This window comes from Callithrix jacchus, chromosome 3 (assembly GCF_049354715.1).
Source record: "Callithrix jacchus isolate 240 chromosome 3, calJac240_pri, whole genome shotgun sequence".
Lineage (NCBI taxonomy): Eukaryota > Metazoa > Chordata > Mammalia > Primates > Cebidae > Callithrix > Callithrix jacchus.
This window is the reverse complement of record NC_133504.1, coordinates 68,835,340-68,859,900: the sequence shown is the minus strand read 5'-3', so window position 1 is coordinate 68,859,900 and position 24,561 is coordinate 68,835,340. Positions and strand designations below refer to the sequence as shown.

The 24,561-nt window shown below is 42.1% G+C and overlaps 1 protein-coding gene across 7 annotated transcripts in view; it reads left to right on the top strand.

The window, feature by feature from the left end:
- The window catches only part of LOC144581750 (uncharacterized), a 259,124-nt gene that overhangs the window by 183,127 nt on the left and 51,436 nt on the right, over positions 1-24,561 (top strand). The window contains exon 4 of one of the 7 annotated variants that reach the window (XR_013532898.1): positions 20,540-20,698. The exons of the other annotated variants lie outside the window; for them this stretch is intronic. The gene's annotated coding sequence lies outside the window, so the exon portion shown is untranslated. Of the gene's footprint in view, positions 1-20,539; positions 20,699-24,561 lie in introns of those variants that run through there. 7 annotated transcript variants of the gene reach the window in all.

Sequence of the window (24,561 nt, the reverse complement as noted above, 5' to 3'; positions counted from 1 at the left end):
CACGGCTAAAGTCTTCAAAGAGGTCACAGTTTGACACATGCAAACAGGATTAACAACATAAAAAACAAGATTGTTATAAACATTAATGTTTACATTATGTTTACTATGTATCAGGCACAATGCTAATTATACAGATTATCATGTTTAATCTTTATCTCAATCTTATGAGAGGGGTAATATTTCTTTTTGTATTTATTTAATTTATTTTTTTTAGACAGAGTTTCACTGTTGTTACCCAGGCTGGAGTGCAATGGCTCAATCTCGGCTCACTGCAACCTCTGCCTCCTGGGTTCAGACAATTCTCCTGCCTCAGCCTCCTGAGTAGCTGGGATTACAGGCACACGCCACCATGCCCAGCTAATTTTTTGTATTTTTAGTAGAGACGGGGTTTCACCATGTTGACCAGGATGGTCTTGATCTCTTGACCTCATGATCCACCCGCCTCGGCCTCCCAAAGTGCTGGGATTACAGGCTTGAGCCACCACGCCCGGCCCTGAGAGGGGTAATATTTCTATTTTTCATGTGAGGAAACTGAGGTTTAAAGGTCTCACAGCTAGCAAATAGTGAGCCTGGGATTCATATCCTTATGATCTGCTTACATTGCCTTCCATTCTAATGGTTGCACTATCCTATCTCAAGTACTGGACAAGGACAGAAAGAAGTCTGTCATAGGGCTCTAGCTCACTCTTGACTATCCAAAACAACCACATGAAACCAACATTTCCACACACACCACAGCATGCACACACACATTCAAGAGCTGAAGCCTTAGAAGACATAAGAACATTCCATTCCATCTTCCAGGCTGACTGCTTCTACCTAACTGCAGTGTCAGCTCCCTGAGAGAGGTCCTAGAAACTTTGGTGTGTTGGAGGAAGGGCTTACAGTGGAGTAAACTCATGTTTCCAAGGACCGTGGTCCAATCATAGGCAGAGGAAAAAGTATTCCAGGCTCTAAAGGGCAACAACAACGTCTGGGTTATGAACACGACCAACCCTGTGTTTCTAAGAGCTCCGTCTTTCCTGAAATATCCTTCTTTTGGCTTGCTGTTATTTGCCACTTTTACAAGCTACTGAGCCACATCACTGGTGTGAACAGTTTCAAAGCTTACATATTTCTTCTTGTAATCAGTTTAGTCGGTCTTGTAACTATAAAGAGTGAGATGGTAAATCCTGAGCTCTCATTCTGAGTCAGAATTTATGACAAGAACAACGTGCTTGTGCCCAAACAGAACCATGCATGTATGGTAATATGGCACTTGAAATTTATGTACTTCCTTTTATCCAAGGAACAGAAAGTGCTTCTATAAAATGGATTAAGAGCCAACTGTCTACAGCAGGCAATGGGAACAGTTCAAAAAAGAACTGCTGAGAGAATCATTTAATTTCTGCAAGGCCAGGGTTCACACTAAACAACCATGTGTCCCAGTGTTTCACAGAAATGGTTCCAGGAGACCACTGCCATTTCATCCCCTGCTCAGCAAGGATGAATTCAACCACATCTTTGCCTATCAGTTGTATATGAAGACATTCTTTCATCCCTGCAGTTCAGTGGTGGTTGCTGCACAAGACTAGCTCCTGGTATTAGCTGAGAAGATCACCAGCAGCATGGATCTAGTCATTCATTTCCGCTGACTAACTGGTTGGCTCTTCTCATTAGTAAGGGAGAGGCTTTGTGATTCACTGTGCTAGCATGAAAAAACTCTAGTTTTGTAGATAAGCCCACTATAATTTATAACCCCACTATAAAATACTATGGCTTCTCCATATTACACACTTTAAAATGCACATGCTGCAGTAGGTCCTTGTATTAGTTACCTACCACTGCATAACAAATTATGCAAAACTTAGTGCCTTAAAACATTTACTATGTCCCAGTGTCTGTGGGTCAGGAGTCCTGGCATGGCCTGACTGAGTCTTCTGTTTGAAGGCCTCTCTCAAGATATTACCCCGGGCTGTAGTCATCTCCAGGCTAGACTAGGGGAGGATTTGCTTTCAATCATGAGGTATTTTGCATGATTCAATTCTTTGAGGGCTATTAGACTAAGACCCCAGTTTCTCACAGGCTGTTGGTTAGAGGTCTCCTTCAGTCCCAAGACAGAGTACCAGCCCAAATGAAGTCACAGTGTTTTGTAACCTAATCACAGAAGTGACATCTCATCACCTTTGCCATATTCTATTTGTAGACACATGTCACCAGTTCACATTTAAGGGCAGGGGCTTACCCAGGGCATGAAAACCAGGAGGCAAGGATCATCGGGAGCCACTTTAGAAGCTTCCTACCATCATCAGATGTATATTGTCACACTTGTCCTTATCATGATCCTCCAGTGCAGCGTTAGTCCTCTCATTTCACAGATGGGGCAACAAGTTCTCAGACTTTAGTACTTGCATGTACTAACACTGACATTTATCTTCAGTGATTCATAGTGTCCATTCATATATGCATTTATTCCATGACTATGATGTGAAAGTATAAAATATAGTATTATAATAGTATGCTATTAGCATACCTAATATTTTATACTTTCACATCAAGATGCTGTATATACCTATATTTTACCAAGAATTCTTATTCTAGTAGTTCTTCAATGAGTATTTCTTGAGAGGAGGAACTGTTCATAAAAGATATATATAGTAGTGTCTAATTTATCATGTTATACCAATAGTAGATGGTAGTAGCAATTTGTATTTATATTATTAGATATAAAAATTGTATTTTATATTATTATAAGAATATAATTCTCATGACTTAGTAATCTATTTTTATAATTTTAAAATATGTAACTAAGAATACTTTTCTGGTTTTTGAGTGTCTAGGATTCAATAACTTCTATTTCAGTGATGAATAAATACAGATGATTGGTGGTTATGATATAGAAAATGCCCCAGGAATTGAAATGGCGAATTTCATTCCAGTCCTATTTATAGCCCAAACTCTATGTACAAACTACACGGGAAAAGCTGACATGTAATTTGAGTCAGCTCCATGTTAAACGCACATTGAGTACCTGCCATAGGCGTTAGCAAGGCTCATCATTGTATTGCTGATGAGATCATGTACAAAAGTAATTTTGCAAATTGAAAAATACACATACATATAAAAAAATTTTTTAAATTGTTTGTGCTGCTTCCATAACTCAGGGAAGCCTACAAGACGCCGAGTGCTGTGGTAAGTGCTTCTTAAAATGTTACTTAATCCTTCTCACAACTACTCTGAAAAGCAAGGTCAGAACTCCTGGTTGCTGGTGGTTCAAAAAGGGTTCATTTCTGTCTCCTGAGACTGCTCTGTGATCTGTGAGTCCATGGTGGCTAAACACAGGGAGACTTCCAAGTGAAACCCTCCTTGATGACATAGTGAAACCGTGAGTTTATTGAAGTGGGAATACGCTCCCTCCTAACTTACTCCACACAGCAACAGACCTGTGCAAACATGCTTGTCCTTTTTAGGATGATACAATAACTTTTGAGATAATGGAAGCTACTCTGGAATCTTGAAAGTCAGTGAGAGGAACTACTGTCATAGTTCTTGACTAACAGAAAGGCAGGTGTTCTCACAGCCTAGGTGTAGCCTAGAGACAGTGATTTGGCCATCTCCGATCTATGCAATTACTCAGGGGCCAAAAGGAAAGACAAACCCAGTTTAATAAAACCCAACAGCAGGGATGTAGAGAATCAATAAATGTTGGTTGATGTCCACGGGGCAGCTTGGAAGCAACTGGAAGACCTTTTGCAGCTGGTTATTTTTGAGCAACCATCTAAGATGTGTAAAAGCAGAAATAAAAATGACTGAAGAAAGGAAGCCTGACTTGCTGCCTTGAAATCATGAGTGTGTTGCGGTTGATTTGTAGCTTTTTGCAGTTTGGTCAAGCTGTCCCCCTGATTCAATACCTCCTTTTCCTACCACCTGCCTCCCCTAGGTGGGAAACCATGCTAAAATATTATATAGAACCAGAACTCTAAGAAGCAGCCTCTATAGCAACCAAGCAGGTAGGAGGTAGCTGCTGTAGTTTCTATCTTTTACCTTTTCCTCCAAATATCCAGATTTCTAAGGGGTGAGAAAACATAAACACCAAAAACATTGTTAGAATTTTGGATTAAAGACCGCTATTAGTCTTGTCTCAGTTTTGATACACCAGGTGATAATTGGGCTATATCTGAGTCTAAAAATAATATACAGTACATTAAAATAATATTTCTTGGCTACATTTCCAAAGTGGTATTCTGGGATTTCTGTGCATTAATCCTGTAACAATAACAGGATTTGGGATTTTAACTCCCCTGGTGTAGCTTTGAAAATCTAGCCTAAAGCAGCTAATGTTGCCATTTAAATCATCCTCTCACTATCCTTAGGGAAATGTGGAGATTAAAAAAATGACAGCCCAACTGCTCAAATGACCTATACCTAGGAGAATAAGAGAAACAACCTATTTCCTCTCAGGAACTGGGCAGATCAATATAAATATTTCAAAAGGACCATCATGCAATAAAGGCCTTGGAATTTGTATCCAACATCAGAGCACCCTAGATATTTCTAACATAGACGTATCAGGTTTTCCACAAGGGAGGGAGACATTGTGACAGTTGAATAACTGGAACTGAACTGGGTTGCATGTGTGTGAGCCTCCGTGTGTGTGTGTGTGTGTGTATTTAGGAAAGGAAGGGAAAGGAGGCAATTATTAGCATGTTTCTGGTAAACACTCTTTTTTTCCCTACCGAAACTTGGGTGTATCCCAGAAATTAGGTGCTATTAATCATGTCAGCTAAAAAAAAAAATACATGTTCTAAAATATGCACACAGTTCTAAATTGAAGCTCTAAATAGCTCTAAATTGAAGTGGCAGGAGTTTTTCAATGATACCATTAATTGCATTTCATTAATTGGGAAAAAGAGCTTTTGTGTAGCTGTGGTTATGATGGGCTGGATTTAATCAGTGTAGGTACCACTAACAGGCTGGCACTGCTTTCGGCCTGCAATGCCTTTGAAATTCTAAAACGGAAAAGGAGGCCAACACACTGAGCAATTATTTCAGAACAGATTGCCCGTTAACATTTCATAATATCACCGAAATACATCCTTTCTGGGACAGAGACTTGCTTTGGCCATGAACATCCAAGAGGTGGCAGCACCCCATGCTCCATTGGCTTGCTGCATCCTCCAGATGAGAGCTCACCGCAGAGGTCTCATTGCGTCACCTGAAAGCCAGTTTGGAGGGCGGAGGTTGGGGGAGGTGAAGGAGGGAAGATGTAGTATTTTGTATTTCAGTTCTTCTGGAAGAGTTCAGGAAACAGCTGCATGGATTGTTTTAAATGGATTTGAAAAGGTTTTTCTTTTTCTTTTCCTCCCTGAAATCTACTGCCCTGTGCAATATTTTCCTATGAAGACCACAGGAATGCATTTACATGTTCTCTGGTTCATTCCCCGAGGGAGGAAGGAAGAAAGAGTTTCATTTGCCTGGGATCCCCTGAAACCTCATTTTCAATTCCCTGTACTTGTCTTTTATAAACACAGGAAGGTGGGATGAAGATGGCATTATTGACAATTAATTTTTGAGCATGTATATGTGCAGGGCACTGAGCACATCATCAAGAATATGACACAGTCACCTGCTAGGATAATTCTCTTCTTCCCTAACTATTCCTCCAGGTCCCCCCATACACATAGAAATCTCATGCTAAAAATATTTTACAGAACAAATACTTGTTGAGGCCACATCAAACCCTGAACAATAAGGAGCAATATAACCTTATGTGCTAGGTGTCATGTGCCTGGTATGAAAAGCACCTGGTGACATGGGTGAAGGGGCATCAGGGCTGGTCTAGCCTGGCCAGTGTCCAGCTATCTGTGGAAACTGGCCTTGTCATGTTAGGAAGTATGAGGGCAAGAGGTGGAATACACTGAGGTGACCTTGTTGTTGGGGGTTATTGGCAAGATGTAGAGACAGGACTCCCATGGGAAAGTGGTATGCAAAAGGCCACAGGAAGCTGGAGTTGGGCTCAGCAACAGTCTGCCATCCAGCACAGCTCAGCAGTGGACCTACCCCCATCCTATCCAGCATAGGGACTTGGCCTCTGTGTACGCCACAACTGCTGCGTGGCCTCGCCTTCAACTCTGTGTTGTGTACCTTTTCCTTCAAGTGTTTCTTAAGCTTAGTTTCTTTCTTGACCTTCACACCCTCATACCCTCTGTCCCATGGTTTTCCTACATGGCACTTGTTCTCTGGGTACATCTTTTTAGCTTCTGGTCCCACTAACAATTCAGTGACTATTTTCCCTGTATTTGCTGGTTAATTTTGAGGGAAGTGGCGGGGGAAAGGGAGAAAGAGAGACTCATTGACTGAGTTAATTGCATTCTCCCTGTCTGGACAGAACTTTGGAGGCCAGACCACCTCCCAGGGGATGAGTTAGTCTCTGCTTGGCCACCCTTGAGTCACTTTTAGACCTGTGCAGGGCTGTTCCTCAGCCTGGACTGTGGGCATGGTTGTTCCATTCGGGAGGACTGTGGCTGTGGTAGACACCGATTTTGATGTATTGCCCCTTTCCCCATAAAAAGGAGTTCTCGGTCATGCTGGATGTCCTGGTGTCAGGGCACTACCCTGGTGGGTTGCACAGACTCTAGGAAGAGGGAAAGGAACTTCTTTTCTTCTTTATAAGAAAGCAGTCATGAAGCTTGGAGAATACACTTACGGGTGATGATTGACAATCTTCAATGATTCCAGAAACTTGCAGAAAGAGGTACAGATTCTTCCTTTGAACCAGGATGCCATGTATTTTGTATAGCACAGCTTGGTTTGGATTAGGCTGAGGGAGGGGAGTGGCTGAATTAGATACCAGTCTCCTTGCTATAATCAAGTTTTCCTTAATAAGATCTCAAGCTTGCATTTTAATCCAAAGACAGATTCTTGAGTGCTACCTCTTGGTGCTACTTCTAGGCGCCATGACATATGCAGCAGTGAGCTCCTCACCTGTTGCCCAGTGCACTGGCAGCATCCCTGGTTGATGCAGCCAAGCCATCTGGAACAGGGCAAGGGGGGCACATGGGGTATGACAGCCAGATAGCTGCCAGATGCTGCAGTTTCTTGGCCATGGCCTTGGCCTTCCTCTAGTCCTTTCACTATTATGCTGAGGGCATGTGGCAAAACAAGGCAGGCCCCATGAGGCAACTTATTTGCTTTTGGCTACTTCCAATTGAGCCACCAAGAGCTTGAGGAGCTTTTTCTTCTTCAGCTATTTTTCTTGAGAGCCTGAACATCCCTCTATCTCTTCTACTTGTAGCACTTGTAGTTAGGCTCAGCCGTAAGCCACTGACAAGAGTGTATTAACTGCAGGTGTGAGGAGGAAGCAAGGGGCAAACTATGGTTGGTTTTCAGAGGCGACTGAGCCCCTTCAATACATAGATAGGGATTTCTATATGTGGTGAATTTTGTCACTAAGTGCTCCCTATTTACCAGTATTTGAAGCTTTTATTTAACAGTTTTATTATGTGGTCCTCTCTGGTGTTGAGTTTGAGCTCACTAATTAAATCGTAAGTTACTTGAAAGAAAAAAAGGGCTTCTATACTCCGAAGCATTTCCTGCAATGTCTAACACAGCGTTGTTGTTGTACAAGGAATAGGCACTCAATGGGTATTTGTTAAATTGATTTGACCCAATCTCAATTTCATGTTCAGCTCAGGAGATTTTGTATTGAGTTCCAAGGAGTCTGGATCCTTTCTGGTCATCTATACCTGAAGGTCTAAATTCATTTTGACTGATTTTCCAACTTTTAACCTTCTCTTGTGTGCTTCAGGAAGAACAGCACCCCAGATATGAATTTTTCAGGGACTTGGAATTCCAGATTTTCCATGGGATTCAAAATGTCTGGGAGTTTTTAGCCTTTGACTTCTTATTTTTTACTTTTAATCTCTGCCCCCTTGAAGTTAAACACGGTCATGTGATTTATTTTGGCAAATGAAAGATCAGATGTAATGTGTGTTAACCTCCTCTACCAAACTAATCTCCTTTCCTAGTAGGTTAGGTGATGTTATACAGTGGTAACAACAGCTTCCAAAACTTAGTTGAGATTCCACTTGATAGAGTGGCTCAGGGACCCAGTTGACAGACAGTCTGTCATCTCAGTGTGTGCTGCCGGATCACTGCAGCAGGGTAAGCTGGCATGGATAATTGTTCACTAACTCTTAGCTAACTCTTCCACCCTGAAGTAACGCACATTACAACAGACAGTTCATTAGCCAAAGTCAGCCACATGGCCATGCTTAACTACAGGAGGATGGAGAAGTGCAGTCTTTCCCTGGCTCTGGAAAGAACCAAGAACCAGAAATACTGGTGACCTCTGTAGAACTGACCACACCTCCTCAGAGAGCCCAGAATTTGCTGTCTTTCAGTTCATTCTTTAATAAAGCATGGGACAACCCTTAGGAATAATAGAAATACTTTATCTTTTGAGGTTCACAGGAGTTAAGAAACAAAAAAAAAACTGTATTAAAGATGATTTATGTCTTAATAATTAAAAATTAGATTTTTAAATATTATGTAAATATCAGGTTATTTTCCTCCAAATCACTGATCAGCAGTAATCAGTTGTAGCGCTCTCTAAATGCCATCTAAACAGATGGCTGATGGAAGCAATTGGACACGTTTAGAGTTGCCAGCCCTTCTCATGCTTCTGATGCTTCTTACACCTCACAGTCACTCAAAGGCCCAGCAGCTCAGAGTCCTCCATACAGAAGAGTCAATGCAGACTCCTGCGCTGTGGGGATCTGATCTTTATTCCCTGCCCTGTGACTGACAGAGTCAGTCACAAAGCAAGGCTCCAGGTTCCTCAAAAGGAAGCAAGGAGTCATCCTGCGTCACTCAGTCGTCCTGTGTTCCACACTCACTCAAAACTTCCCTCTTTCCAAAGATACAATTCTAGGCCAGGCTCAGTGGCTTGTGCCTGAAATCCCAGCACTTTGGGAGTCTAGGGCGGGTGAGTCACTTGAGGTCAGGAATTTGAGACCAGCCTGGCCCATGTGGTGAAACCCCGTCTTTACTAAAAATATAAAAAATAGCCAGGAGTAGTGTTGCACATCTGTAGTCCCAGCTACTTGGGAGACTGAGGCACAAGACTTACTTGAACCTAGGAGATGGTGGTTGCAGTGAGCCAAGATCACGCTGCTAGGTGACAGAGGGAGACTCTCTCAAAATCAAACAAACAAGAAAACAAAACAAAGATACATTTCTAACTATAAGAACCAGGAGTTTATTCACAAATGTAATGAGTTTGGTAGCCAATGCTCTTTTAACCCAAGTCAATGAACTATTACTCTGACATGCCAGGTAAGAGCCAACCATGATATGATTGAAAGAGCTTTTGCATTAGAATCTAAAGACTAGTTCAACTCCCAGCTTTGCCATGTTCTAGCCGCGTTACCTTGGAAAAATCACTTGGCCCCTCTAAACCTTCATTGGTAAAAATAGGAAAATTACACTTACCTTCTAGGATGGAGTTTCCTATTGATAAAATATAAATTATAATGCCTACCTCTTGGGGTCGTGGGGATTTAAATTATTTTGACAAAGATGATTTATGGGAAAAATATATATGTATAAGTATGTATATCCCAAGCTGAGAACTTCTTCCCTCCTTTTTTGCTTGCTAATTAAGAGTCATAAATAAAATGCTGATGAGCTGCAGTCTGCCGTCTGTGCTGTAGCTGGAGGGCTGTTTTGACTTAGCCTGACAAATGGCTAACCAGCCGCTCCCACCATGCCCAACTCAAGCATTCAGCACTGAGAAATCCAGCTACTGCCAACAGCATCTTATAAACTTGTCACTATTTACTTACTTGGTGACAGTGTTTTTGTTCAGTGATCATCCCTGAGATTTTACCCGTCAGGGTGTGTCTGTTTCTCTCAAAACGCCAAAATGCCATTTAAATATAATCCTTTCTCAAACCACATGAAAATAGTGAAGATCTCTAAATGAGACTTGATGCCCTTGGAGTTCATCCCCATCGCAGTGCAGTTGGAGTGGGATGTTGTCTTTACAAAACAGTAGCTGAATGGTTTTATTAAATGGACACAAACTTCAGAGCCACTTCAAAAGCTGCTAGTCAGGATTTCCAGGTAACCTGTTGAGTGGGGTGTTAGAGACCACTCATACAAGCTTGGAAGAACTGACTGTTACATTTTCAGGAACTTTGTAAGGTGGTTGAAATCATGTTGGTAGATTGAAATTGGCCATGGTGAGAGTGTTTACACCATGGAAATTAATAAACACTACAAAATCAGGCGTTTTCTCCCAGAGGGCTAGTTGCTAAACATTTACCAGCTCAGTACTCTACGGTATAACCGAATCTTTGTGCACCTGGGTAAAACTCAGCTATGACTGAGAATGGGATAAGGGACATCCCAAATCAAAAGTAAAAATAAAACCATGAGGCTGGACTCACTTTTCTCGAGTCTCTGCTGTGTGCCAGGTTCCATGCTAGCCTAGACTGAGACTGATGTGTATCAGGAGGTACCTAGCAAATTAATGATGTGGGCCTACCAAAATTGTGTTCATATGAAGGATAGAGAGCCTCCTAGGAGCTTGACTGCAAGCCGGTCATGGGAGGGAGGGAATAAAGCTAAGTATAGGATGGTACTTGTCACTCAGGTCTCAATCCAGGCTCTAGCTGAGATTTGTAGAGGGTGGGCTGTTGGGGAAAGGTTTAAGGAAAACAGAGAAGGCTGCTTTGGGAAAACTCTGTAAGACATGATGGCATTGTTTGGATTTGGCATCTTGTTTGTTTGAGGACCTCAGCTGTGGTAGTTTTGTGACTGCAGAGGCTTGGCTGACCCACACAGGGCAGTGTGGTGGGCTCTCTTGTGAGCTCTTTTTTGAGAGCAATTTGCAGAATACCACAGTGTGAGTAAAGAGGGGGAAAGGGACAGTAGAATTTATTTTGGTGACCCCATACGTGCTGGTAAGGCAAAGGGGAAGCTGGTTGCACATACATTTTCTTAACTTAACCTCTCAACTCCCTTGTGAGAAGGGCATTATCATATCCTCTTTGTAGGTAAAGAAACTGAGGCTTGGAGGGTCTGAATGACTTGCCCAGTATCATAGAAAGTAAGTGGTAGAGCTGGGATTCACTCATGGGGCTGACTGCAAACCCTTCATGGGGCTTCTATGGGTGCCCTGAATTCATGTCTGCATATTTATCTATCTTTTTCTTCTAATTCTGGGGAAGGAGTCTCTCTCTTCTTTCCAAGGCCAACCTTTCCACTCTTGCCCATGAATCCTGTACCTTCCTAATTCCTGCTCCAGAGTCTTTGTAAAGCACCCACTGCTCTGTTGTGCGTCTTTTGCTTTTCTTCCATCAGCTTATTCATTAATCTTTGCTATCTATTAACAGAAATGAGTAAGAGTGTGGGGACTTTCTTAGCCTCTCTGTTGCACTGAACACAGAACACATTCTCCTATATTCTTAAAACTCTCTACTTCCCGGCTTCTGTGATAGGTGTTTCTCTTCCCTCTCTGGTTATTCTTCTGATCACTTCTGGTTCTTCTCCCTTTTCCCAACCCTTGAAATAGAAGGATTACTCCAAGTGTCTGGTGTTGGCTCTCTTCTCCTTCTTGTGGTCCCTATGGCCTCAGCACTCTCTGCAGACAAATATATCAATATATCTACAGCTCTGGTTAGGAAATGAGTAGAAGTAACTCAACCAGTGCCCAGGGCCAAGAGCAGTCTCTGGCATGTAGTGGACACTCAATAAACAATAGGGATTTCAGATGAAGAGAAAATTGTAAACCGAGGCTGGGCATGTATGCATTGATATATTTGGAGGATACCCCTTTCAGGCTCTTGAACTCCTCAAACTCAGGAACCAGGCCTTTTTCTAATTTTTAATCCCCTGATCCAGCATAATACATAGAAGCTGTTCAATAAATGTTTGCTGAATGAATGAATGAGTCCAAGATTGATGATAAATTGATGTAAAATTGTGGCAGTCATTATATAGGAACTTGTATGTGCCATGGGCTTGCAGCCATGCAAGGCTTTTTCTCATTTGCATAACTCAATTGAAGCTGAGCTCCAGGATGACTCATCTGGCTGCCGTCAGCACTGAAACCTTGTGCCATCTTCCTCCCTTGCCCTTGCTGTTGCATCGCTAATCAGTGGCCGGATCTTGTTGATTTTACTTCCACGTGTGGCTTTATGCCTTGTATTTGTGTTTTTGTTTCTATTCTCATGGCCACCTCCTAAGGTCAGCTCTAATTACCTCTTGTCGGAATGTCAGCGTAGGTCACTCCCCACTCTGGTTGCTGTTGATCCCTTTTCTGTGAGCTACGGGCTTGGCTATGCTCCTGATGACCGGCTCTGTTTGGAAAAAAGAAAACAGAACAAAGCAGAATTGGTTCTGGGAAAGCAAGGATAAAGAGGGCTAAAGTAACACTCCATTATCTGCCTTTAATCCCACAGGCCCTTAAAGCCGTTGCCTGCTTTGGGTTTTACCCTTGAGTTGCTTGAGTGGGCTTATCCCCTCATTGCTGCTTATAACAAAGAGTAGGATCCATTCTCACAATAAAGCTAAATTGTAGGAGAAAGAAAGCAGACCAATGGGAAGCTTGTGCTTGACTATGTTGTTGAAGAGAGGCAAAGGAGATGGAAGAACAATCCTTTAGAGAAGGGAGAACAAGAGAAGGGAAAATGTAAAAGAGGAGATAGTAGAAGGCCATTAAGATAATACTTCTAGAGGGAAAGAAAAAACAAAGGAGAGAAGACCAGAGCTGAGCTCCTGCCATTTTTCATAGATAATTATGATTAAATGGGCCATTTCTGAAAATGCTCAATAAATGTGCACTGTTACCTTAAGGTTTTGCTCTGTTGCTGTGCATTACATGGGCATTGCATGAACTTTATTGGTCCAGAATTTTGCCTAGTAAAATAGTGAGCTAATGGACTTTAGGGGGGCCTCTCTGGGGACTCCTGAGCTTAAGCAATTTAGGTCAGTGTTATGCAAAGTGTGATCTGCCTTCTGCAAGGAGGTAAGTACAGAAATCCACAGTCTGTATTTAGAAACTTTATAGCTTTGCACATTGCTACAATGATGTACAGGAGGTGGGTGGTACCAGTTGAGAGAGCCAGAGCCAGAGAGATCGTGGGCATTTCTTCCCATTTTTGCAGCTTAGTAACTTCACCGTGGTGGCTCAAAATCAGCCATAATGGGAGGTATTTTTATCATGCAAATTGACAAATGCTACAAATCAGGACTCCTCCCACCCTTAAGAATTGGGTGCTAAACATTTGTGGGCATACCACTGCTTGGCTGAGAAGTCCAAGCATCTGATGGGGAAATACTATGGAACGGCATGTTGTTCCACTTTCTTGGTGAGTTGCTTGTGACTGGAGCTGCCTACCCAGACATGCACAATAGGATCACTTATATGTCAACAAAGGAATAGGGGAAATTGGTCCTTTACCATAGGGAGTTTGAAATGCACTGCCCTAGGTCACCTTCAGCTTGTTCTGAGATCCAAGAGTATTCCAACAGAGGTCTTCACGATAACCAAATGGAATAGCCCATTGGTTTAGAAACCTCCTACTCCAGATTTCAAGTCCTATAAGACAGTTAGGATCAAGGGTAGCTGTGGCAGACACAGCTGAGACAGAGAAGCCAAATGTGAAATAGCAAAAGACATGTGTATTAGTCTGTTAGGACTTCCATGAAAAATACCAAAGAATTGGTGGCATAAACAACAGAAATTTATTTTTTCACAGCTCTGGAGGCTGTAAGTCCAAGATCAAGGTGTTGGCAGACATGGTTTCTCCTGAGGCCACTCTCCTTGCCTTGCAGATGGCTACCTTCTTGCTGTGTCCTCAGATGGTCTTTTCTCTATTTGCATACATCCCTGGTGTCTCCTCCTCTTCTTACAAGGACATCAGTCCTATAGGATTGTGGCCCCCGCTTATGACCTCATTTAACTACAATGATCCCTTGAAAGCCCTATCTTCAAATGCAGTCACCTTGGGGGTTGGGACTTCATACAAAATTTGGGAAGGCACAATCCAGTCTGTGTCAGTGTGTCACTGTGCTTTACCTGTTGATGCTCACTCTGTATTCCAGTCAAGCACGGTATAGTAGGTCACAAGACTGGAGCCAAGGAGGCCTGACCTGGTCCCAGGTCTGCCTTCCCATTGGCTGTGTGGCTTTGGGGACCCTAATCTTTATTATCCTGCATTACTTCACCTATAAGATGAATATAATACAGGTCTTCTCTCACAGCGTAGTTATGAAGATCAAGTGAAGTCATGGAGGTAAGCTTTTAGCACAGTGTCTGGCCCATGATAGGTGCTTAATAAATGTATACTTATAATTTATGGTTTTGCTCTATTGTTGTGGATTGCATATGCAGTATATTTTTAGGCCTCACAGGAGGCCTAGGTGTGGAGAGCTGATGAAAAGTCTTCTGTCTGAGTTTTAGATCCCCATTCCATGGTCCTCATCTCCAGTATCATAGGTAAGAAAAGGCCAAGGTTTTTCTGACACCCCTGGTTTGCACATTCACTCTGAACTTGCTAAAGCTGACTTTGAGTGGAGAGCCATGATTTCTTGAAGACCAGTAATGCCAGAGAATCCAAAGGCATCACTTATAAACCAGTGCCCCAGCAGCCTGGCCTACAGTGGGGTGAGAGGCATCAGGAAAACACACAGGAACAGAGAGTCGATGCACTGGGAAGAGAACCAGCCCCCTCGATGAGCTAATTTTCCCAGTGTGTAAATAAATTATGTGAATAAATGTCTGTACATATTGATAACTTCTACTTCTGGAAGATCCACCTGGGTGAATTTATTTGACTTTTACACACTAGAAGAAGTTTGTTTAAACAATATTATCAAGAAAAATCATGTAGTCAAATTATTAGTCTTTAAAAACAAAATGGACAATTTTATACAGAAGGAAACTGATATGTTTTTAAAAAATCTTCTGGTGTACTGATTTGAAGATGAAAACCTTTTAATTAAAAACACAAAAGTAAGATTCTTAGATGAAAAATAATGTATATTTTTACCTGGTTCAGTATTCTTCTGGATAATTCAAATTTTGGTGATCAGAAAAAAAGATGCATAGGCTTTTGCCACCTAAGATCTTGCCAACATGCTATGCCCTTTACTGCCTGGCACTGATATTCTCTCTTACCCACTGCAGGCATTCTCACTTCTGTTGGATGCCCCTTCCACTTTCTAGCGATCTCCAGCCTCACCCAGCGCTATCCCTCCTCCAGTTCCCACCTGAAGTCCTGTCTCTCTGATCTTGTCTTCCCTGACCACTCCTCCTTGGAAAGAATCTTCCTCACCAGAATCACTCTGGCACTTTTACTCTGTATTGTTAATTTTCCAATTAATCTCATCCATCTTTGCAATGCCTTTCATGTTATCACCTTGAATTGCATGGTTAAGTGCTTGTCTATCTTGTTAAGCTGCACGCACCCTGAGAAAGGGACCTCATCTCACTCTTTGACACTCCTCCCCCATTTAGTGATAATTAGCTGTGTGCCTTTTATAGAGTAGGAAGTCAATGAATATCACAGAGTTGATCTGCTTTTTCCTGATATGGTTAAGATCATTTTATGTTCATAAGTATGTTTATAGCAGTAAGCACTGAGTCTTTTTCTTGTTTAATTGTAAATACCAAGCTGGAATTCTCTAGTAAATGCTCCTGGAATGTATCTGTGGGTGCCATTGTTCCAGTGAGGTACAGTGATTTTTAAATCTAATTCTGGTGTAAAAGAGACCTGGGTTGATTTCTGGTTTTTCTGGTTACCAGCTTTCTCACCTTGGATAAATTACTACCTCTCTGTGATGGTTAATTTTAGGTGTCAACTTAACTAGGTCAAGGGATCCCTAGACATCTGATAAAGCATTATTTCTGGGTAAGTCTGTGAGGTTTTTCTGGGAAAGATTGACAGTTGAGTCAGTAGACTACTGAGAGAGGAAGATCTGCCCTTACAGTGTGGGTGGGAACCATCAGATCAGCTGAGGTGGAGAGAATCAAAAGGCAGGGAAGAGGTGGATTTGCTTTCTCTTCTGGAGCTTCTCCTGCCTTGTACGTCAGACTTCAGGGTCTCTGGCCTTCAGACTCTGCGACTTTTGAACCAGTAGCCCTCAGGTTCTCAGGCCTTTGGCCTCTTACTAAGAGTCACATCATTGTCTTCACTGGTTCTGAGGCCTTGGGACTTGGACTGAGTTATACCACCGACTTCTCTGGTTCTCCAGCTTGCAGACTACCTGTCGTAGGGCTTCTCAGCCTCCGTAATTACATGAGCTAGTTTCTATAATAACTCCGCTCTTGTCTGTCTATCTATGTATCTATCGATCTGTCCATCCATCCATGTATCTATGTATCTATCTATCATCTATGTATCTGTCTATCTATCCATCTATCTATCTATCCATCCATCTACTGGTTCTGTTTCTCTGGAGAACTTTGACGAATATACTCTCTAAAGCCCAGTTTCTTCATCTGTTAAGTGTGAGTAATAATAGCACCTTATCTCATAAGATGCTGGCAAAGGAGTAAAATAGAAACAGTAGTACTCAATGAATATTAGATTTTTATCATTAATGTTATTGTGACCCACAGAGATAAAAAAGTAGAAACCTCACCCATGGATATCTGTCTCCATTCATCTGAACCAAGGGTATCTTGGATGAAGAGTAAGACTGGCACACCATTGGAGAACTGGCCATGCAGGAGCTGGCTCTTTATTTCCCTGTGCCCAGTGCTGCTGGATAAGGAATATAATACTCCCTGTGAAGAATTCAGAAGGAGCACTTTCCCGTCAAGGAAGATTTGGGCTCCTATATGCTTCCTCAACTAAAGTTATTGTTTTTCTTGACTTGTGAACTACCTTTGGCCTCATGTTGTCATCATGTCCCCAAATCCCCGCTTCCCTTTGTAAAGTATAAAATATTTTAATACCTTCAAAACACTGTATTTTGCGTTGTTACTCTGGAGTTGGGCAGGTTACACTGGCAGTACAGTCTTATTCATTAAAGATAAGTGAGCAGGACGTTTGGCCTGGAATGAATGATGAAACAAAGTCAAACTATATTCAATGTTTTCTCAGAGATATTCAAGAAAAACAGTAACTTTAGTTGAGGAAGCATACAGGAGCCCAAATCTTCTGTAGTTTTCTTATAAGGACTGGAGAGTGGGCACAGGTAAAAGAGCTCCTGCAGGGAGAGCCAGGGACTGTCGGGAGGTGGCCAGTCCTGTGTTTCACCAGGACAGCCATGCAAAGCAGAGGCTGCCAAAAAGGTGCAAAGTGGCTTGTCAGCTCTTCTGCATGTTTTCATAAATTAGGCTTATGTCCCAAAAGGTATACTGCAATATTAAAGCTTATTTATACACACTGTAAAGTTTCCCCTGTGTGTCCCAGCAGGCACATGTGTGGCTGGGCAGTATCCATGGACTGATTCCTTTGTAAATTACATGGAGCTGAAATGGCTGAATCCCACAGCTGACTCAGAGGAGGATGTAAGCTTGTGCTGGGCGAGGGGCTGAGGCCCCTCTGTGTAAGTCATATTAATCTCCTCTGAGCAGAGTGGTACAAAATTACTAAAGCTGCTTCTCGAAGACACTTCTTAACACAGTACCTAGTGAAAATGTTAGGCGCGATGAGTTCTTAGTTGCTGCAGTGCTGTTCTGAAGTCCCAGGTATTTCTCTACCTGTTATCTGTGAACATGAGTTTTGTGGGGAAGGCAGTCACAGGCTGAGGAAAGCATCAGCAGTCGTGTGTACTGAGAGGCCTGTAAAGTGCGTGAGGACAATGGAAGCTGGTTGAAGTGCCCCAGGAAATGGCCAGACTTCCGTTGTGGAGGTGAGGTGAAGAAGTGAACCCTGGCAAAGGTGTGTGGGGAGAAGAAGCTGCCTGGTGCACTACACTGAGTAATGTTATAACCCAAGTCATCTAACTGCAGATTTGAAAGTTGTTGTTATTACTAAGAATTCAGATGGGAAAAGAAATATTGTTTGGGTTATTTCCATAGTCATTCCAGAAATCCAGGCTCAGTTTGGCATTTATTGGCATAACTGTTTATTTTGGATCCACGTAGAAGTTTGTGTCTTTCCAACTTGTGTGATACTTCAGCCTTTCCTTGGAGTCTCCGTGGCTTCTATCCCTCCCTTGCTCATGTCCAGTCATTGTCAAATGGCTTTGTGCAAGTTACTCTTTCTTGGCCTCCATTTCTTTGGATCCTACCTTTATTTGATCTCATTTCTCTTTCCTGCCCTTTTTGCCTGTACTTTGTCCAGTCTAGGCCCTCCGGACCTCTTGCCTGGGCCTCCCAGGTCTCCCTCCTCCCATCTCTTCCCTTTTGGCCTTCTTACCCAGAGCACAGCGGTAGTAACAGCTAACACCATTTAATAGGCACCCTTTCTATGCCAAGCCCTGGGGTTGCTGTGTCACATATCTTATTTGTAATGTTTGCAATAACCCTGGAAATGGTATTATTACCTCCATTGTACAGTTTGGAAGTCACCAGAAAGGTACATAATGTGCCCACATTGATGCCAGCTAATGAGAGGCAAAACCAGAATGATAACCCAGGGCCGCTGGGCCCCTCAGTTCATGCTGTTCCCTAACCATGCTGTTTTCTCTGCTCAGAGTCCTTCAGTGGCTCCCATTGCCTGTAGATCAGGTCTGGGCCCCTTATCTTGGCTTCTGAGTCCTCTGAAATGTAGTCTGATGGGTTTCCAGGCTTTCCCCTCTACCTGTCATGTATCCTATCCTTTAGCAAAAAAAAAAAAAAAAACAGAAAAAAAACCCCAAAACAAGAAAACCATTTTTATTTATATCCGTGCTTTCTTTCCTAAGTGCTTTTATATGTGCTCTTTCTCCTGCCGGGTGCAGAGGCTGTCACGCTTTCCTCTGTATAAGTAAATGTTGCCCAAGAAAACATTGAACAGAGTTGGGCTAGAGATCCATTTATTATCTGGTTCACAAAGGGCATATTGGATCTTTATTAAATAGTCTAAAATGTCCTTTCAATAATGTTTTTCTTTAATATCTTTTTAAAAGACATTTAAAGTGAATCAGAAAGCAATTAAATGATTAATTGCTGCAGCTGGATTCTGCTGCCCTCAGCCTCTGTGGATGCTATCTGACCGATTAACCTCCATTTCTGAGCTCTGTCTGATTGAGGAAGGCAATGACGGAAAACGCTTGGCCTGTCACATGACTGATCCTTGCTGTCATGAACCATCGTTTTCTAACTGCAAGCTTTCATTTTCAAAGCCCTGGCATGATTTCAGGAGCTGTAAACCCTCATGTGAGTAAGTGAGCAGTAAGAACTGGCAGTTTTTCAATCTAAGTCTCTGCAGCTTTAAACCCACATTTAGCTCTGATTCTTTTTTTCTCTTTAGGTTTGACCTTTTTTTTTAGTGAATACTTTTTTTGATAAAGTGGGGTGAAGGTGAATTTGACTGAGACAGATATGGGTTGGTCCATTTAGGGCTGACCCTGGGGGAAAAAAACATCATATCAGTCTTGATGTTAATTCCATAGTCAGAGTAGGTGAAAGAGGAGTGGATAAGTATACAGGGTTCCCAGCCTTCCCAGTACAACCACGGACTCGGAGCTGGGGACACTAAAAATGTACATGAAGTTTGTGATTTCACTGGTAGAGATGGTCCACAATGCCAGTTTGGACAGGTGTTTTTCTTAATATCCTGGAGAAGGTCAGGAGACATCTACTCCAAGGCCTAACTTCTAGGACAGTTTGTGGGGTGTCAGGGAAGGCTATATCATTGGAAAGATTTCTAGTTGCCATAAATAATTGGACTTCAGTTAAATGCAGAATTAACTGTTCTCAGTGTTTATTACATTATTTACATTAGTGTTTATAGGTAATCTGAAAACAAAAATGTGACTATAATATGAACTATCTCAAAGATTTGGGTCTGTTTGATAGTTTTTATTTCAAATTTATGTATCAACTGTGTCATTACCATTTTTTCTTTTTTCCCCCTTTTTCATTTTATTTTTTTTAGCTTTCAAAACAAATTAGCAAGTGGGGGAAAGAGGAGAGGGAGAAACTGTGCACACCACCAGCATGTCATAGTAGGCAATATCATGAGAGCAATGTTGGAACTTTCTACTCAGGTTTTGATTGTGCATCTTTCTCTTTGGTGTCTTCTCCTTAATCTTCATCTTTAGCAAGTAATTACTGACCATCAAATGCCCTTATGGAACCATCTTAAGAAATGGATGTAAAGAATTCTACAGGGAAAAAAAGCACATCATTAGTATAAGACATTTATTTAGAAGACAGTTACAGACACACATAAAAATGATAGAAGTTTACTGGGTATATACCCAAAGGACTATAAATCATTCTACTGTAAGGACACATGCACAGGAATGTTCATTGCAGCACTGTTTACAATAGCAAAGACCTGGAATCAACCCAAATGCCCATTGATAATAGACTGGATTGGGAAAATGTGGCACATATACACCATGGAATATTATGCAGCAATCAGAAATGATGAGTTCGTGTCATTTGTAGGGACATGGATGAATCTGGAGAACATCATTCTCAGCAAACTGACACAAGAACAGAAAATGAAACACCGCATATTCTCACTCATAGGCGGGTGATGAAAAATGAGAACACATGGACACAGAGAGGGGAGTACTAAACACTGGGGTCTATTGGGGGGGAAAGGGGAGGGCCAGTGGGAGGGGGAGATGGGGAGGGATAGCCTGGGGAGAAACGCCAAATGTGGGTGAAGGGGTGAAAGCAAAGAGAACACACTGCCATGTGTGTACCTATGCAACTGTATTGCATGCTCTGCACATGTACCCCAAAACCTAAAATGCAATAAAAAAATAAGAAAAAAAAATGATAGAAGCTTATGTTTACAAAGCGCTCACTATATGCCAAGAACTTTCTAAGGACTTCACAAAATATTAGCTCATTTAATCCTAACAACAACTGTATAGGGTAGGCACTATTATCCCTATTTTATGGATAAGGAAACTGAGGCAAAAAGAGATGACATAATTTGTTTACAGTCACATAGCTAGGGAGTGGTAGAGTCATGCTTTGAACCCAGGCAGTCTGAATCCGAAATTAAAAAAAAAAAAAAGTATAACCAGGGTGGAAACTTGTTTTGCTCTTTTCAGGTTTCCTAAACTTTCCATCACCACCAGTGAATTCTGAGTGACAGTAGTGTGGAATTTGAAAGAATAAAAGAGAAACTGAAGTAGTGAGATGGTGAAAGAGAAGAAAAAATGAAGAAAGATGCTTGCAAAAATAATGCTGTGGGTCTTGAGATAAGGATTCTGGGAAGGTAGGTGTGGCAATAGCTCCTGTTCTGTGGTTACCTGGGCCTCAGCCTGCAGACAGGGATGGGCAGTCAGTTAAGGAGTGTGGCTGGTGACTGGTCTGCCATGCATTGTGCTGGTTTCCTGCTCCTCAGGCTAAAATGGATGCCCCTGACAGCTCCCTTTGAGTTCCTGTTCATCTGAGGCACACCACCCTTATAGATTGGCTGCTGCTTTCCTTCTGCAGAGCCACAGTGCTATCCATTCTTCGCAGACCTCTTCTCACCTCAGATCACTTAGGACAGGGCCACCAGACAGGTTTGGAATTTCAGAAAACTGTTCAGATGTTATAAAGGTAAAATTTTATATATTGCATATGTAGTATTTCCAGTAGAGTCTGGGTCAGCATCTCAAAGGCAGATACATTAACATTTCGACCACAACATATATGTATCATCATCCTGAGGTAAGTGGTGACTATGTAGAACCTCGTGTCAAAAAGGTCAGAGTTTTGCCACCTATGGAGTTTTTATGTCAAATATGTGAAACACTTTTGGTTGCAGGGTTTTGGGATGTTGGAACTGAGGATAAGGTGTTGTGGACCATATCATTATCGCATTATCAGTTCCTTCCTCTTTCATCAGAGGCATGAGTGTGAAGATGCTGACAAAGCTATTCCTACACTTCCTGTGTTGTCCGAGAAGGGATCTGATTCTGGCTGAGCCTTAAGAATCACAGTTCCAAGCTTCCTTCTCCTTCCAGGTTTTAGTCAGGAAAGTAGCCATTCTGGAAGTAGAGTCCATATCTACACTTTATACATTCCCTGTAGATTTGGTGAGCAAAAAGTAATAAAGGAAATACAAACTCAGGAAAGAAAAGATTTTTCTAAGAAAGATCTATTTACACTCCGTAGGCGTCTACCCTACTTCCCTTGGGAGTTACTTAGCTTAGCTTGGAGGATCACAGATTAAAGTACAATATAGTGAGTTTTATTAAAAACAACCTGTAAGACTGCATTATCCAAAAGATTTAGCAGCTAATGTTTTTCTCACATCATTTTTTTTTTCAGGTATAACCTTTCTTAAATTTTATGCCCTGCTCTCAAATTCCTTCTGGGTTTAATGACTAATCTATTTGTGTTTACCCTGGTGAAGCCTGTAGAAAGAAAATCATAAATTAATGGCATATGTTTGCAGCTATAAACAGGGGACAGATTCAGAAATATACAAACATGCCTAGTAACCTATTTCCTGGAATTGCAATGCTCAACTCCCAATTAACCTTAGATTTACAAGTCTAATCAAATGGCCTAGTTCATTTCCATTGAAAGCTGTGCACTGTGTATAATCTTTCACTTGACCTAAATCTGTAGTAAACTTTGGGAAATAAACTCCTTTGCGGAGCCAATCTATTGGATGAAGTCAATATCCCTTTTTAGGAACTTGAGCTACCACTTCATGTACTCTAAAACACAGTTTGCAAAGAACCATACCCCATGTAGGAGGAGGCCTATGCTGGCTCCCACCACATAGTGGTAATGGAAGGCTGTGCTCTGTGTTAATGGAAGGCTGTGCTGAGTCACATACACTGTGTCCCCGGGTCTTCCTTAAGGACAGTGTATGATTTGGGAAGATAATAGTAGCAAACATTTATCTACTATCTCTCTAGATGAGCTAGGCATTCTTCTAAGCCCTTTCTGCTGTAAACTCATTTAGTCTTCTTAAGAAAGGGGCAGGAACCATTATAATCACTGTCCAACAGATGAGAAAACTCAGGCACAGAGAGGTTAAGTAAATTGTCCAATCAGCCTCAGCTGGTGACTGGGGGAGTGGGACTTTGAACCTGTCAGTCTTTCCTAGGATTTATCCACGTAACCATTAAGTCACATTGCTTTCTGGGATATTACCTAGCCTGTGCAAAACCTGAACAGTGTGGAGCTTGCCACATGGGCTTCATTATGCTGTACCCTTCCCCAGTGCTTCTCAAATCTTCCGGCTCTGCAGAATCCCTAGGGGTCATGGGAATGAGAGGCAAAGGGGGCTATGGACATCTACACCCACATCAGCCAGAACCAGTCAGCATTTTAACTGTTACTTGCTAGCTCTAAGATTTTATCTGACTAAGGGGTTCTGTAGCTCACAAGAAGCTTAAGAACTATAGCTCTAAACAGTCAAGCCAGTTAACTTATGCAGAGGTCATACCAATTGCAAAGAGAAATGAGATGTAGAAACCCTGATCCCAGTGCTATGTGTTGCTGTCATACTCTTTCTTACTATAGTCAATGTCATAGTTATGAAGTCAGTGTGCATTTTGGCGATGACATTTCAGGGTAAACTAGAGACTGCTGCCTGGGTCACCACAGGGTGGTGACCAGATCAGGTGCTTTCACAATAGAAGAGGGAAAAGGCCGCCCAATCCTACAGGCCTGGTCTAGGGAGGGGTAGGAGAGATGAGGCAAAAAAACTCAACATGGTAGTAAAGGTAGAGAAAGTGGTGAACAGAGCCAAGGTGGGGTGCTGAAATGAGGGTCCATACTCTGTGAATTAGATTGTTGAAACTAAAGCTGGGAGCAGCAAAAGAGAAACCAACTGAAGGTGGCAAGATGAGAAAGACAGGATGGAAAGTTCCCAAGGAAACTGGATCACAGAGGACCCCAGGAAAGAGACTCTTGGGTCAAGAGAAAGAAAAAGCTAGGAGGTAATTTTTTTTATAAAGTATATAAGATTGATAGATAAGAGTAAACAAAGGATTTCCACAAAGCATTTTACCAAGTATATCACCATGCCCTTGATTAGGTGGATTCAAAACTGGCTTAGTGAACTTTATCCAAAGGTGCTGCCTACTGGGCTACAAACCAGCCTGGAGGGCAGGTGTGGCTCTGCAGTCTTCAGCCTTAATTTATAAAGCAAATGCTCTAGGGCTGGCACAGTGGCTCATACCTGTAATCCTAGTGCTTCAGAAGGCCAAGGTGGGAAGAATGCTTGAACCCATGAATTTAAGGTCAGCCTGGACAGCATGCGGAGACCCCCATCTCTACAAAAATTTAAAAAAATTAGTCAGATGTGGGGGTGTACACTTGTAGTCCCAGCTACTTGGGGTGCGTACACCTGTAGTCCCAGAGAATCAGGAGGCTGAAGTGGGAGGATCTCTTGAGTCCAGGAGTTGGAGGCTGCAATGAGCTGTGGTTGTGCCACTGTGGTTGTGCCAGTGCACTCCAGCCTGAGCAACAGAGTGAGACCCTGTCTCTCTCAAAATAAATAA